The following is a 13,578-nucleotide window of genomic DNA, read 5'->3' as shown; positions in this document are numbered from 1 at the left end:
GGAACTGCAGCGACGGAAAGTACGGCATCGCTCGTAACTCCCAAACGGTTGGTCGCAGAGCCACGTGCCTTATGTCACCGGAATCCTTGGCTCGAGCCGAACGAGACGCAGGTCTCAGATTGGCCCGTCGCTCTGACGAAATTTTCGGGTATTTTGGATTTTGTCGAAAACCTTCTTTTGCAACCTGGCGCCAGGTATTTGGCCCAGTCCCACCCAAATCAGCACAGAAAGCTTCTCTGGAGTCTGACTGTCAATAATCATCCAAAAAAATAGGAAATTTCCATTCACCTTGGCGAGGGGACCTCAAAGCGTGCTAAGGTGGCGTGTCCGAGGTGGCTCGAATGGCTATAACTCCAGGAAGGAGTGAGATCCCTTCACCCAAATCGGCACACCTGTGCAGGGGCTCAGTCCGAGGCCAGGTGAAAAAGGGCGCGGCGACAGGCCACTAGGCCACTAACAAAATTAATACGAATCGAAAAAAAGGACAACCAAACAACATGGAGACAGTTACAGCTAGGCTGCAGTCAGTCCAATCTACTTTCAAAGTAAGGTCTGCGCTATGTTCGAACTAAACTACCCACCAGGGTCCGATTTTTCAAGAGCGCAAGTGACTTTGTTTCACAGGCGCACAACACATATCTCGCATGTGACAGAACTCCCCATTCTGAAAGGAAAATAAAAAAAAAACTGTAAAAACCTCTTCTGCTTTGTTTCACCAACAATTTCAGGGGAGAGCGCGAACGCAGTCCCCCACTACCATAAATTATGCAGTCGAGATTCCCGCATTTGGGGAATTCGCAGGGGTCAGCATGGCCGGAGTGCAATGGACAAGCCTCGCCCTGGGTGAACCGCCTTCTTGATCATGGTGTCTCCCCTGCCAGGTAAGTATGAAGGCCCAGGCGGTCAGCCAGAGGTCTGATTTGCATCTCTACCATCCTCACCAACGGTTAGCCCTCCGCCCCCCCTCCGGGAAAGGAAGGACGGGTGCCTTCCGTTACTGGCCTGGAAACTGCCAAGCTCATGGGCCGGTGCTTCCCAACGCCAGTTTTAGATGACTCTCTTTAAACAAACACACCTGATTCGATGCGTCACCTCGTCTGTGAAAGACTTCAAGACCTCAGGTGGGTGCATCGTTAGTGGAAGAGTCCAAGACCCCAGGTGGACACATCAGGAAAAAAGTTTGCAATAAACCACAGCATCTGCAATGGCAGCTCTCATTCCTTGTTCTGCTATTCGACACAATAAATGGCAATCCCCAAAAAGGGAAAGCACACCGTTCCTGGAGACACTGCAATACCAGGCCGATGCATGGAGTGGACGGAGCAAGCCCCGGCTCCAGCTCCGTGATCTAAAAATCCATTTAATATGTAGTCCCCGGATGGGGGACGTATCAGATATTAAACTGATAAGAACAGATTTTTTCTTTCGAAAAAGTTTTATTGTCACCATTTACATTTTTCCCATTTGCATTTTTTCTTTTTCACACACCATTTTCTTTTTAATCACACATTAAAACAAGCAATATAATATATAATAAATACCCATGGTAAAATGAAAGAAACAATCATTGTTAAAAAGCATTTGATTAAAACCACAGTGTTTTGCTTGTTTTTAAAAGTCCATTATTGAGGTGTGTTTAAAAGGTGTGGTCAGTTCCAAAAGTAAAATACAAATTTTTAAAAAAAAGCAAACAAGCCTCGTATATATATATATATGTTAATAAAACCTATTTCATGATAAAACAATAAAAAACACCAATTAAAAATCATCTGTTGTGCAAGACCGGGGGTGAGTCCTTATCAAGTGGGTCATCACCCCACTCTCCAGAACAGGGACATGAGATGCTACTTTATGGACTCAGCGGAGATCCCCTCTCCTCCGGCCCGCTGGCCCGCTGTTCCCGTAGCCAGAGTGGTGAGGGTGCATCTACGGGCGGCCAGGGTCGGTGCCTGCCGGGACCCTCTCCGTGCGACCCCGGCCCCCCCGTCCGAATATCGTCGTCCGGTACCCCTGCAGCATTGATGTTACCTTTAGCTCGCATGCATGGAGGGTTACCGTAACGCGCTTCCCCACCAGCAGGTTTCTGGTGGCCCAGATGGCATCCTTGATGACGTTGAGGGTGAGCCAGAGCGAGGTAAATTTCTGTGCCGTCAAGTCCTTCAAGCCCCGGCCCACCCCAAGGATGGCGAGCTGGTACCCGAACTGGGCCCCACCCGCTGGTAGGCACGGGAAATACAGGGGGCCGGTCTTGGCCCACAGGTCCCGCGCAGTGCTGCACTCCCAGAGCAGGTGGTGGACGGTCTCCGGGGAATTGCAGCCGGACCGCGGGCAGATGGGGTTTTTGGCCATGCCTCTGGAGTGCATAACCGCCCTGACCGGGAGGATCTCATGAGCCACCATCCACGATAAGTCCTTGTGCCTGTTCTGGAGAGCGGGGTGAGCCGCGTTCCGCCAAACTTGTTTGGCCTCACTTGGTGTGAGGCCCGGAACTGGACTCACCGGTTCCCGGTCCTGCACAACAGAGATGAGAGACTTGTGTTGAGTTAAAATTGTGACATCTTCACTCTCTAAAAGGTATTTCTTTAAAAACTTTTTTATAAAACTGTACTCTTTGGGCAAGTTAAAAGACACTGGGGTTTTCAAGTCCACTGGTAAAATTTTCAGTGTTCGTAGGTAAGACCCCATCCAAAATCGCGCCATTGCAGCCGTCTTGTTTTCTTTGGATGGGGTCGTGGCATAACTAATGTGCAGGGCGGTGAAGCGGCTGCCTAAAAACAGGTGGGGGTCTGGGAGGCCTTTTCCACCGTTCTCCGGCCTTTTCTTGATGGTCTCCCTCTTCAGGCGCTCCCACTTGGACCCCCACAGGAAGTAAAACACCGCCCTCTCCAGTTTCCCCAGGAACCACCGAGGGGGGCTAAAAACAGAACAGACAAGTAAAATCAGAGGTAAAATCACAGATTTAAAAATTAAAACCTTGCCTTCCATCGTCATCTGTCTTAGTCCCCAAAACCCCAGTCTTTTCCTAACTTTCCCTAACAAGTCAGTCCAGTTTTCCCGTCCACCCCCGTCTTTATCAAATTTAACGCCTAAAATCTTAAAATCGTTGTCTTTAAAAACCAAATCAAGTCCTCCTGTGTCCACGTCTCCCCACGGCCCGAAGAGCTGGGCCTCTGACTTGTTTCTATTGAGTTTGGCGCCCGAGGCCCGACCGTACCAGTCAGTCAAGTCCAGTGCTCTTCGTATTGATAAAACGTCTGTGGCTAAAAGAGTTACGTCATCCATATATAAAACACAGGTCGCCGTCAGTCCCCCCGTCCCAGGAACGTCCAGTCCTTTGATCCATTTGTCCCTTCTCAAGATCTGTGCCAGTGGCTCGATGCAAGCCACATACAGAAGAGGAGATAAAGGACATCCCTGACGGACACCACTGTGTATGTTCACAGCTTTGGAAAGATGCCCATTTATTAGAATTTTGCTGACTATTCCCTTGTACAGCAGTCCCACCCAGGCTATAAACCTCTTTGGAAACCCCATTTTCTCCAGAACCTGGAAGAGGTACTGGTGCGAGACTCGATCAAATGCTTTTTCAAAATCTAAATTTAGGACTACTAGCCGAATATTTCTGTCTCTCGCGTAACAGATGGCGTCTCTAATCAGCACTAGGTTGTCTGTTATCTTTCTTCCGGGCACAGAACAAGCTTGATCCGGGTGAATCACGTCCTCTAAAACAGTTGACATGCGTGTTGCTAAAACTTTGCTAAAAAGTTTATAATCGAAATTTAAAAGTGTTATGGGTCTCCAGTTTTTTAAGTCAGTCCGGTCACCTTTTTTGTGAAGTAAAGAAACTATCCCTATTCTAAAACTGTCTGGAAGTCTGTCGAGGGTCTCAAACTCTTTAAAAACTGTCAAAAGCTCTTGTCCTAAAATGTCCCAAAATGTTAGATAAAACTCCAGGGGAAGTCCATCCACTCCTGGGGACTTCCCCCTTTTAAAACCTCCAAGAGCTTTTTGGGTTTCTAAAATGTTCAAATCTTGGGCTAAAATCTCATTTTGACAGTCGACCCTTTTCTCAACAAAATTTAAAACTTCTTTTACGGTGTCTGAGTGTACCTTTTTAAAACTATATAAAGCCCCATAAAATTTTTCCACATCCTCTAAAATCTCTTTTGTTGTGTTAACCTCCCTATCCCCTGTTTTAACCCTGGTTAACCCCCCACCCCTTGTTATTATTTTCTTAAAAAAATATCTGGTACACTTTTCCCCTTCTTCAATTTCTCTCTCTTTGCTTCTTAAAAGGACCCCTTTACTTTCTATATTGGCTAAAACTGACATTTCCTTTTTTACATCCTGGATTTCATTGTTAAAATCAAAACCATTATTTAAAAGATTAAAATACCTTTGTAGTCTTTTTTGCAACCCCAACATGCATTTCTTTTCCCTACTCTTCTTTTCTTTCCCTATCTTTCTAAAAAACTGTCTCGTCCGGTCCTTGACCATCTCCCACCACTGTGCACGTGTATCATAAAAGTCTTGGAGGGTCTGCCATTGGCTGAACTGTTCCCTATATTCTAAAATTACATTCTTGTCTTCCAACAGGGAACAGTTCAGCTTCCACAGCCCTCCCCCTACCGTCACACCCATGGGCAGTGAAAGGGTGCAAGACAGCATCATGTGATCAGAGAAAAAAAGGGGGGTTAATGTAGCATCGGTTGGCGGGCAGTCCCTTGTAAACACGTAGTCGATTCGAGAGGCTTTGGTACCATCACCACTGAACCAGGTGAAGCCCTCCTCTCTTTGATGCAAAATTTTAAAACAGTCGACTAAATTAAAATCTCTGACTAAACCCTGCAATAAAACCGACGTTTTGTCCACTCTGAAATCCTCCCCTACCCTTTTCCTGTCTGTTTTAGATAAAACACAATTAAAATCCCCTGCTACCATTAGGGGAGCCCTACCTAGCATGTGGGGTTGCAAGTCTTCTAAAAGCTCATATCTTTCGTTCTTTTCCGTAAAACCATATACATTAAGAACATTAAAATCCCTGTCTAAAAAGGTCAGATTTACTAAAAGTGCCCGGCCTTGCCTCACCACAGTGCTGCCCTTCACCAAGATGTTAGGATTATTAATTAAAACCGCAACTCCGTCGTTTTTGTTAAAATTTGATCCGCTCCATATGGAGGCTCCTGCGGACCATAGCTCTTCCATTTTTGTGTACCTAGTTAAAAAGGGCAGAGAACACTCTTGTAATAAAAACAAATCTGACTTAAAAGATTTTAAAAGGGACAAAATACTCTGTGCTCTAATGGTGGACCTCACACTTCTGACATTGATAGTAGAGATGGTGAGGGCCATGAGCAGTAGGGTTAAAAAGGTATGAGGCATTTAAAACAGAAGACAATAAAAAGACTACAAAAATATGATTAAAATCATGTTACATCTTGTAGCATTTGTCTTTCCTTTTCCCCAGATGAGCTGAGGTCAGGAGGGCAAATGCCTGTCGCTTCAGAGGCCACAGAGGGAACCTCTTGTGGCTCCTTTGGCGATGATGCTGTTAGCTTAATGTGCAAAAAGGAAACCTCATTTGGGGACTCTAGGGGCCACATGCGCTCCAGATCTACCGAGTCGGAACTATCGAGCTTATATGCTGCCCTAGATTTTTTCTCCTCCGTTACAATCAGAGGAGACCCCGCAGGTCTTTTTTGCACCTGAGCATTAGGGAGTGAACACTGTGTCTCACTCCCGGTGGATTCTTCCACCCCATCCGAAACTGTTACCAGTGACTCTTCCTCACTTTCCTCTCCTTCCATTACCACTTCCTGTTCCGTTGCCTCCGCCCCTGTGGCCGCCCCACTTCCTCCTTCCTGCCCAATCCCTGAGGCCGGCTGGGAATTTGAAATTCCCGCCAAAACCTCAGGGACCGCCTCCTCTCTCCTTTGTTCCTTTGTTTGTTGCCCATGTGGGGCGGCCATTTTTAGCTTGTTGGCAAAACTTTTAGGGCAGTCTCTGTAGAGATGGTTTGTTTCTCCACAAAGATTGCACCGTCTGCCATTGGTACAGTCATCAAAACTGTGACCAATTTCTCTACACTTCCCACAGATTAACTCTTGGCATGCTTCAGCTAGATGACCAAACCTTGCACACTTTCTGCAGAGTTTGGGCATTCCTTGATAATGTATGTAGCCTCTGTTCTCTCCGAGCACAATCATGGAAGGCAGATGTTTCAGGCCCTGGTAGCCCCCAGCGTCTTCCCATTGTTTAATGGGAATTCGCCAGGAGCATGTCCAAATGCCATCTTCATCTAACACTTTGACAGGCTGGCCTCGAACAGTGCAAAATCTACCCAACCAAACACAAATATCATCTCCAGTCACGGTTTCATTGAACATCCTGACAATCACAGTTTTAAGTGTGTTATCAGAAAGTTTCTCAACAGTGAACATGGAGAACTGGGCTTTAACTGATTCAAACCTTTGCCAAAAGTCATTAAGTAGGGAAGCGGTTTTAAAACTAACATCAAATCCTTTGTTCAAGGGCAGAGTCATCAAACAATTCAGGTCATCACATTTAAAAGCTAGGGTCTTTTGGATCAGCTTCCTGGAAAAGTCCATACGGGACATTCCCAGGAGCTTCCCCTCACCCTGCCTGAATAAAAAACGCACGCTGTGGTGCCTCCGCACGCCGGCACGGGCAGCCGACATGATGGAGGCACCAACAGCCTAAAAACTTAAAACAACAATAAATACAACAATAAATAACAAAATAAATAATTAAAAGACCTCACCTTAAAACTTGTTGGAGCCCGAAGCAGCAGAGTTCAATATACCTCTCGAAGTTGTGTGACTCAAGATATGAAACGATCTCGAGTCAGGAAACCTCCAAGAGGCGATCGCAGTCTCAACCGTCCGACAAGATACTTGATCTTAGCCAAAAGGCAGAGAAGCGATGCTGCTAAGACGCAGCAGGGAGGAAGCCGGACACGGCGATGCCCATCTCGGCTTTGGTAAGTTTTGGGAGACCTAAAAACGCTGGGGGATGGTACCCTGATAGCACACATACATCTAGGAGACGTCTATTTGACATATGAATTTACATCTGCAAGATGTAGTTTTAAGGCTGTTTGCTCATCTGCAATACGTCTATTGGACGTCTCCTTTTAGCAGTGTTTGGAAGGTTACTTTGGAAATGTAATAGGTTACAGATTACAAGTTACCCTGTTTAAAATGTTATAGTAGTATAACTTTTTCAATTACTTTATTAAAGTAATGTAACTAATTACTTTTGAGTACTTTTAGATTACTTTTCTAAATTTGTGAAAATTAAATAATAATAAATAAAAACATATACATCAACTCAAATACAGTTATCTAATAAGCATGTGTCATTCCTGTATAATAAACTCCTGAAACATTGGTGTTTTTTTAAACTGCTGTCTCTTTGTATATGATATGATAGGTAAAATGCATGACGTGACACAGAGCAGTTCTAGAAATGATGTTTATGTGCTCATGTACTCCTATATTGAGGCGGCAGAGGCTGACAACACTGCAAGCTTCAGTAGGCCTATTTGTATTAAATGAAACTGCATGTTTTTGCCATTAATTTACAGGAAGGGCGGACTGGGAAAAACAAAAAATTCTGTTAAAATTCTGGAAATTATTAGGGCGTATGTCTCAGAACAGTCAGTGCAATTTGGGAAAGAAATCAGTGAAATCTGTATGTGGATGTGTGTAAATATTCAAATGTAATTGCCTTTGTAATCGTTAAAAATTTCATAAGTAACTTTAATTTAATTACTAATTTTTTCTTCGTAACTGTAACTAATTACAGTTACATTCATTTTGTAATTAAATTACGTAATGCTGTTACATGTAACTAGTTACTCCCCAACACTGCCTTTTAGATGTCAGATAGATGTCAATTAGATGTCTTTTAGATGTTTATGATTTAGAAGGTATATAAAACTGACATCTGAAAGGCGTATGTCAGACGTTTGTAGATGGCAGATGCTTTCCAGATCAACATTTCTTTAACAGACATCTTGCAGACGTAAGTGTGCTATCTGGGTAGTACCCTCCCCTGTCTACAACGTCACCGGGCCTCGTCCCGATCGGCCTGACGGAAAGTACGGCATGGCTCGTAACTCCCAAACGGTTGGTCGCAGAGCCACGTGCCTTATGTCACCGGAATCCTTGGCTCGAGCCGAACGAGACGCAGGTCTCAGATTGGCCCGTCGCTCTGACGAAATTTTCGGGTATTTTGGATTTTGTCGAAAACCTTCTTTTGCAACCTGGCGCCAGGTATTTGGCCCAGTCCCACCCAAATCAGCACAGAAAGCTTCTCTGGAGTCTGAGTGTCAATAATCATCCAAAAATAGAGGAAATTTCCATTCACCTTGGCGAGGCGACCTCAAAACGTGCTAAGGTGGCGTGTCCGAGGTGGCTCGAATGGCTATAACTCCAGGAAGGAGTGAGATCCCTTCACCCAAATCGGCACACCTGTGCAGGGGCTCAGTCCGAGGCCAGGTGAAAAGGGACGCGGCGACAGGCCACTAGGTGGCGCCGTAAGCTGAAAAATAGGGAAAATGTAATGTAAATGGACAATCAAACAAAGATGAAAACACCTGCAACACTGCGGGATGGTAGTACCCTCCCCTGTCTGCAACGTCACCGGGCCTTGTCCCGATCGGCCTGACGGTGGAACTGCAGCGACGGAAAGTACGGCATCGCTCGTAACTCCCAAACGGTTGGTCGCAGAGCCACGTGCCTTATGTCACCGGAATCCTTGGCTCGAGCCGAACGAGACGCAGGTCTCAGATTGGCCCGTCGCTCTGACGAAATTTTCGGGTATTTTGGATTTTGTCGAAAACCTTCTTTTGCAACCTGGCGCCAGGTATTTGGCCCAGTCCCACCCAAATCAGCACAGAAAGCTTCTCTGGAGTCTGACTGTCAATAATCATCCAAAAAAATAGGAAATTTCCATTCACCTTGGCGAGGGGACCTCAAAGCGTGCTAAGGTGGCGTGTCCGAGGTGGCTCGAATGGCTATAACTCCAGGAAGGAGTGAGATCCCTTCACCCAAATCGGCACACCTGTGCAGGGGCTCAGTCCGAGGCCAGGTGAAAAAGGGCGCGGCGACAGGCCACTAGGTGTCGCTGTAAGCGACAACAAAATTAATACGAATCGAAAAAAAGGACAACCAAACAACATGGAGACAGTTACAGCTAGGCTGCAGTCAGTCCAATCTACTTTCAAAGTAAGGTCTGCGCTATGTTCGAACTAAACTACCCACCAGGGTCCGATTTTTCAAGAGCGCAAGTGACTTTGTTTCACAGGCGCACAACACATATCTCGCATGTGACAGAACTCCCCATTCTGAAAGGAAAATAAAAAAAAAACTGTAAAAACCTCTTCTGCTTTGTTTCACCAACAATTTCAGGGGAGAGCGCGAACGCAGTCCCCCACTACCATAAATTATGCAGTCGAGATTCCCGCATTTGGGGAATTCGCAGGGGTCAGCATGGCCGGAGTGCAATGGACAAGCCTCGCCCTGGGTGAACCGCCTTCTTGATCATGGTGTCTCCCCTGCCAGGTAAGTATGAAGGCCCAGGCGGTCAGCCAGAGGTCTGATTTGCATCTCTACCATCCTCACCAACGGTTAGCCCTCCGCCCCCCCTCCGGGAAAGGAAGGACGGGTGCCTTCCGTTACTGGCCTGGAAACTGCCAAGCTCATGGGCCGGTGCTTCCCAACGCCAGTTTTAGATGACTCTCTTTAAACAAACACACCTGATTCGATGCGTCACCTCGTCTGTGAAAGACTTCAAGACCTCAGGTGGGTGCATCGTTAGTGGAAGAGTCCAAGACCCCAGGTGGACACATCAGGAAAAAAGTTTGCAATAAACCACAGCATCTGCAATGGCAGCTCTCATTCCTTGTTCTGCTATTCGACACAATAAATGGCAATCCCCAAAAAGGGAAAGCACACCGTTCCTGGAGACACTGCAATACCAGGCCGATGCATGGAGTGGACGGAGCAAGCCCCGGCTCCAGCTCCGTGATCTAAAAATCCATTTAATATGTAGTCCCCGGATGGGGGACGTATCAGATATTAAACTGATAAGAACAGATACTACACTTGATCTTAGCCAAAAGGCCGAGAAGCGATGCTGCTAAGACGCAGCAGGGAGGAAGCCGGACACGGCGATGCCCATCTCGGCTTTGGTAAGTTTTGGGAGACCTAAAAACGCTGGGGGATGGTACCCTGATAGCACACATACATCTAGGAGACGTCTATTTGACATATGAATTTACATCTGCAAGATGTAGTTTTAAGGCTGTTTGCTCATCTGCAATACGTCTATTGGACGTCTCCTTTTAGCAGTGTTTGGAAGGTTACTTTGGAAATGTAATAGGTTACAGATTACAAGTTACCCTGTTTAAAATGTTATAGTAGTATAACTTTTTCAATTACTTTATTAAAGTAATGTAACTAATTACTTTTGAGTACTTTTAGATTACTTTTCTAAATTTGTGAAAATTAAATAATAATAAATAAAAACATATACATCAACTCAAATACAGTTATCTAATAAGCATGTGTCATTCCTGTATAATAAACTCCTGAAACATTGGTGTTTTTTTAAACTGCTGTCTCTTTGTATATGATATGATAGGTAAAATGCATGACGTGACACAGAGCAGTTCTAGAAATGATGTTTATGTGCTCATGTACTCCTATATTGAGGCGGCAGAGGCTGACAACACTGCAAGCTTCAGTAGGCCTATTTGTATTAAATGAAACTGCATGTTTTTGCCATTAATTTACAGGAAGGGCGGACTGGGAAAAACAAAAAATTCTGTTAAAATTCTGGAAATTATTAGGGCGTATGTCTCAGAACAGTCAGTGCAATTTGGGAAAGAAATCAGTGAAATCTGTATGTGGATGTGTGTAAATATTCAAATGTAATTGCCTTTGTAATCGTTAAAAATTTCATAAGTAACTTTAATTTAATTACTAATTTTTTCTTCGTAACTGTAACTAATTACAGTTACATTCATTTTGTAATTAAATTACGTAATGCTGTTACATGTAACTAGTTACTCCCCAACACTGCCTTTTAGATGTCAGATAGATGTCAATTAGATGTCTTTTAGATGTTTATGATTTAGAAGGTATATAAAACTGACATCTGAAAGGCGTATGTCAGACGTTTGTAGATGGCAGATGCTTTCCAGATCAACATTTCTTTAACAGACATCTTGCAGACGTAAGTGTGCTATCTGGGTAGTACCCTCCCCTGTCTACAACGTCACCGGGCCTCGTCCCGATCGGCCTGACGGAAAGTACGGCATGGCTCGTAACTCCCAAACGGTTGGTCGCAGAGCCACGTGCCTTATGTCACCGGAATCCTTGGCTCGAGCCGAACGAGACGCAGGTCTCAGATTGGCCCGTCGCTCTGACGAAATTTTCGGGTATTTTGGATTTTGTCGAAAACCTTCTTTTGCAACCTGGCGCCAGGTATTTGGCCCAGTCCCACCCAAATCAGCACAGAAAGCTTCTCTGGAGTCTGAGTGTCAATAATCATCCAAAAATAGAGGAAATTTCCATTCACCTTGGCGAGGCGACCTCAAAACGTGCTAAGGTGGCGTGTCCGAGGTGGCTCGAATGGCTATAACTCCAGGAAGGAGTGAGATCCCTTCACCCAAATCGGCACACCTGTGCAGGGGCTCAGTCCGAGGCCAGGTGAAAAGGGACGCGGCGACAGGCCACTAGGTGGCGCCGTAAGCTGAAAAATAGGGAAAATGTAATGTAAATGGACAATCAAACAAAGATGAAAACACCTGCAACACTGCGGGATGGTAGTACCCTCCCCTGTCTGCAACGTCACCGGGCCTTGTCCCGATCGGCCTGACGGTGGAACTGCAGCGACGGAAAGTACGGCATCGCTCGTAACTCCCAAACGGTTGGTCGCAGAGCCACGTGCCTTATGTCACCGGAATCCTTGGCTCGAGCCGAACGAGACGCAGGTCTCAGATTGGCCCGTCGCTCTGACGAAATTTTCGGGTATTTTGGATTTTGTCGAAAACCTTCTTTTGCAACCTGGCGCCAGGTATTTGGCCCAGTCCCACCCAAATCAGCACAGAAAGCTTCTCTGGAGTCTGACTGTCAATAATCATCCAAAAAAATAGGAAATTTCCATTCACCTTGGCGAGGGGACCTCAAAGCGTGCTAAGGTGGCGTGTCCGAGGTGGCTCGAATGGCTATAACTCCAGGAAGGAGTGAGATCCCTTCACCCAAATCGGCACACCTGTGCAGGGGCTCAGTCCGAGGCCAGGTGAAAAAGGGCGCGGCGACAGGCCACTAGGTGTCGCTGTAAGCGACAACAAAATTAATACGAATCGAAAAAAAGGACAACCAAACAACATGGAGACAGTTACAGCTAGGCTGCAGTCAGTCCAATCTACTTTCAAAGTAAGGTCTGCGCTATGTTCGAACTAAACTACCCACCAGGGTCCGATTTTTCAAGAGCGCAAGTGACTTTGTTTCACAGGCGCACAACACATATCTCGCATGTGACAGAACTCCCCATTCTGAAAGGAAAATAAAAAAAAAACTGTAAAAACCTCTTCTGCTTTGTTTCACCAACAATTTCAGGGGAGAGCGCGAACGCAGTCCCCCACTACCATAAATTATGCAGTCGAGATTCCCGCATTTGGGGAATTCGCAGGGGTCAGCATGGCCGGAGTGCAATGGACAAGCCTCGCCCTGGGTGAACCGCCTTCTTGATCATGGTGTCTCCCCTGCCAGGTAAGTATGAAGGCCCAGGCGGTCAGCCAGAGGTCTGATTTGCATCTCTACCATCCTCACCAACGGTTAGCCCTCCGCCCCCCCTCCGGGAAAGGAAGGACGGGTGCCTTCCGTTACTGGCCTGGAAACTGCCAAGCTCATGGGCCGGTGCTTCCCAACGCCAGTTTTAGATGACTCTCTTTAAACAAACACACCTGATTCGATGCGTCACCTCGTCTGTGAAAGACTTCAAGACCTCAGGTGGGTGCATCGTTAGTGGAAGAGTCCAAGACCCCAGGTGGACACATCAGGAAAAAAGTTTGCAATAAACCACAGCATCTGCAATGGCAGCTCTCATTCCTTGTTCTGCTATTCGACACAATAAATGGCAATCCCCAAAAAGGGAAAGCACACCGTTTCCTGGAGACACTGCAATACCAGGCCGATGCATGGAGTGGACGGAGCAAGCCCCGGCTCCAGCTCCGTGATCTAAAAATCCATTTAATATGTAGTCCCCGGATGGGGGACGTATCAGATATTAAACTGATAAGAACAGATTTTTTTTTTTCTTTTTGAAAAATTTTATTGTCACAATACATTTTGGTTACATGCACACATTTGTTTTGTTAAAACACATTATACAATGGTTGTTGTTGTTGTTTTTGTTGTTGTTGTTTAAAGCACAGGATAATTTTTAAATTATTTAATACACAAATAAAAACATTTTTGTATTGAGTGTGTTTTTGTTGTTGTTGTGTGTCTGTAGTGCTAGAGAAAATAAAAAATAAAAAACAGT

The 13,578-nt window shown here is 45.6% G+C and overlaps 4 non-coding genes and 2 pseudogenes across 4 annotated transcripts; all 6 read right to left on the bottom strand.

Annotated features, from left to right (window-relative positions):
* Positions 1-725: 725 nt before the first annotated feature.
* On the bottom strand, positions 726-889 carry LOC113084350 (U1 spliceosomal RNA). The gene has a single exon (XR_003283679.1). It is a non-coding gene; the product is annotated as a U1 spliceosomal RNA (small nuclear RNA).
* Positions 890-1,263: 374 nt separating this feature from the next.
* Positions 1,264-1,438, bottom strand: LOC113084347 (uncharacterized; annotated as a pseudogene).
* A 7,993-nt stretch (positions 1,439-9,431) lies between these two features.
* Positions 9,432-9,595, bottom strand: LOC113084349 (U1 spliceosomal RNA). Its single transcript, XR_003283678.1, has one exon. It is a non-coding gene; the product is annotated as a U1 spliceosomal RNA (small nuclear RNA).
* A 374-nt stretch (positions 9,596-9,969) lies between these two features.
* On the bottom strand, positions 9,970-10,160 carry LOC113084342 (U2 spliceosomal RNA). The gene has a single exon (XR_003283673.1). It is a non-coding gene; the product is annotated as a U2 spliceosomal RNA (small nuclear RNA).
* Positions 10,161-12,647: 2,487 nt separating this feature from the next.
* LOC113084338 (U1 spliceosomal RNA) lies at positions 12,648-12,811 on the bottom strand. Its single transcript, XR_003283670.1, has one exon. It is a non-coding gene; the product is annotated as a U1 spliceosomal RNA (small nuclear RNA).
* A 374-nt stretch (positions 12,812-13,185) lies between these two features.
* Positions 13,186-13,366, bottom strand: LOC113084348 (uncharacterized; annotated as a pseudogene).
* Between the last annotated feature and the right edge of the window lie 212 nt (positions 13,367-13,578).

Source organism: Carassius auratus, unplaced genomic scaffold, assembly GCF_003368295.1.
Source record: "Carassius auratus strain Wakin unplaced genomic scaffold, ASM336829v1 scaf_tig00039951, whole genome shotgun sequence".
Classification (NCBI taxonomy): Eukaryota; Metazoa; Chordata; class Actinopteri; order Cypriniformes; family Cyprinidae; genus Carassius; species Carassius auratus.
Note: the sequence above shows the minus strand (reverse complement) of the source record. Positions and strands in the feature narration are given on the sequence as shown.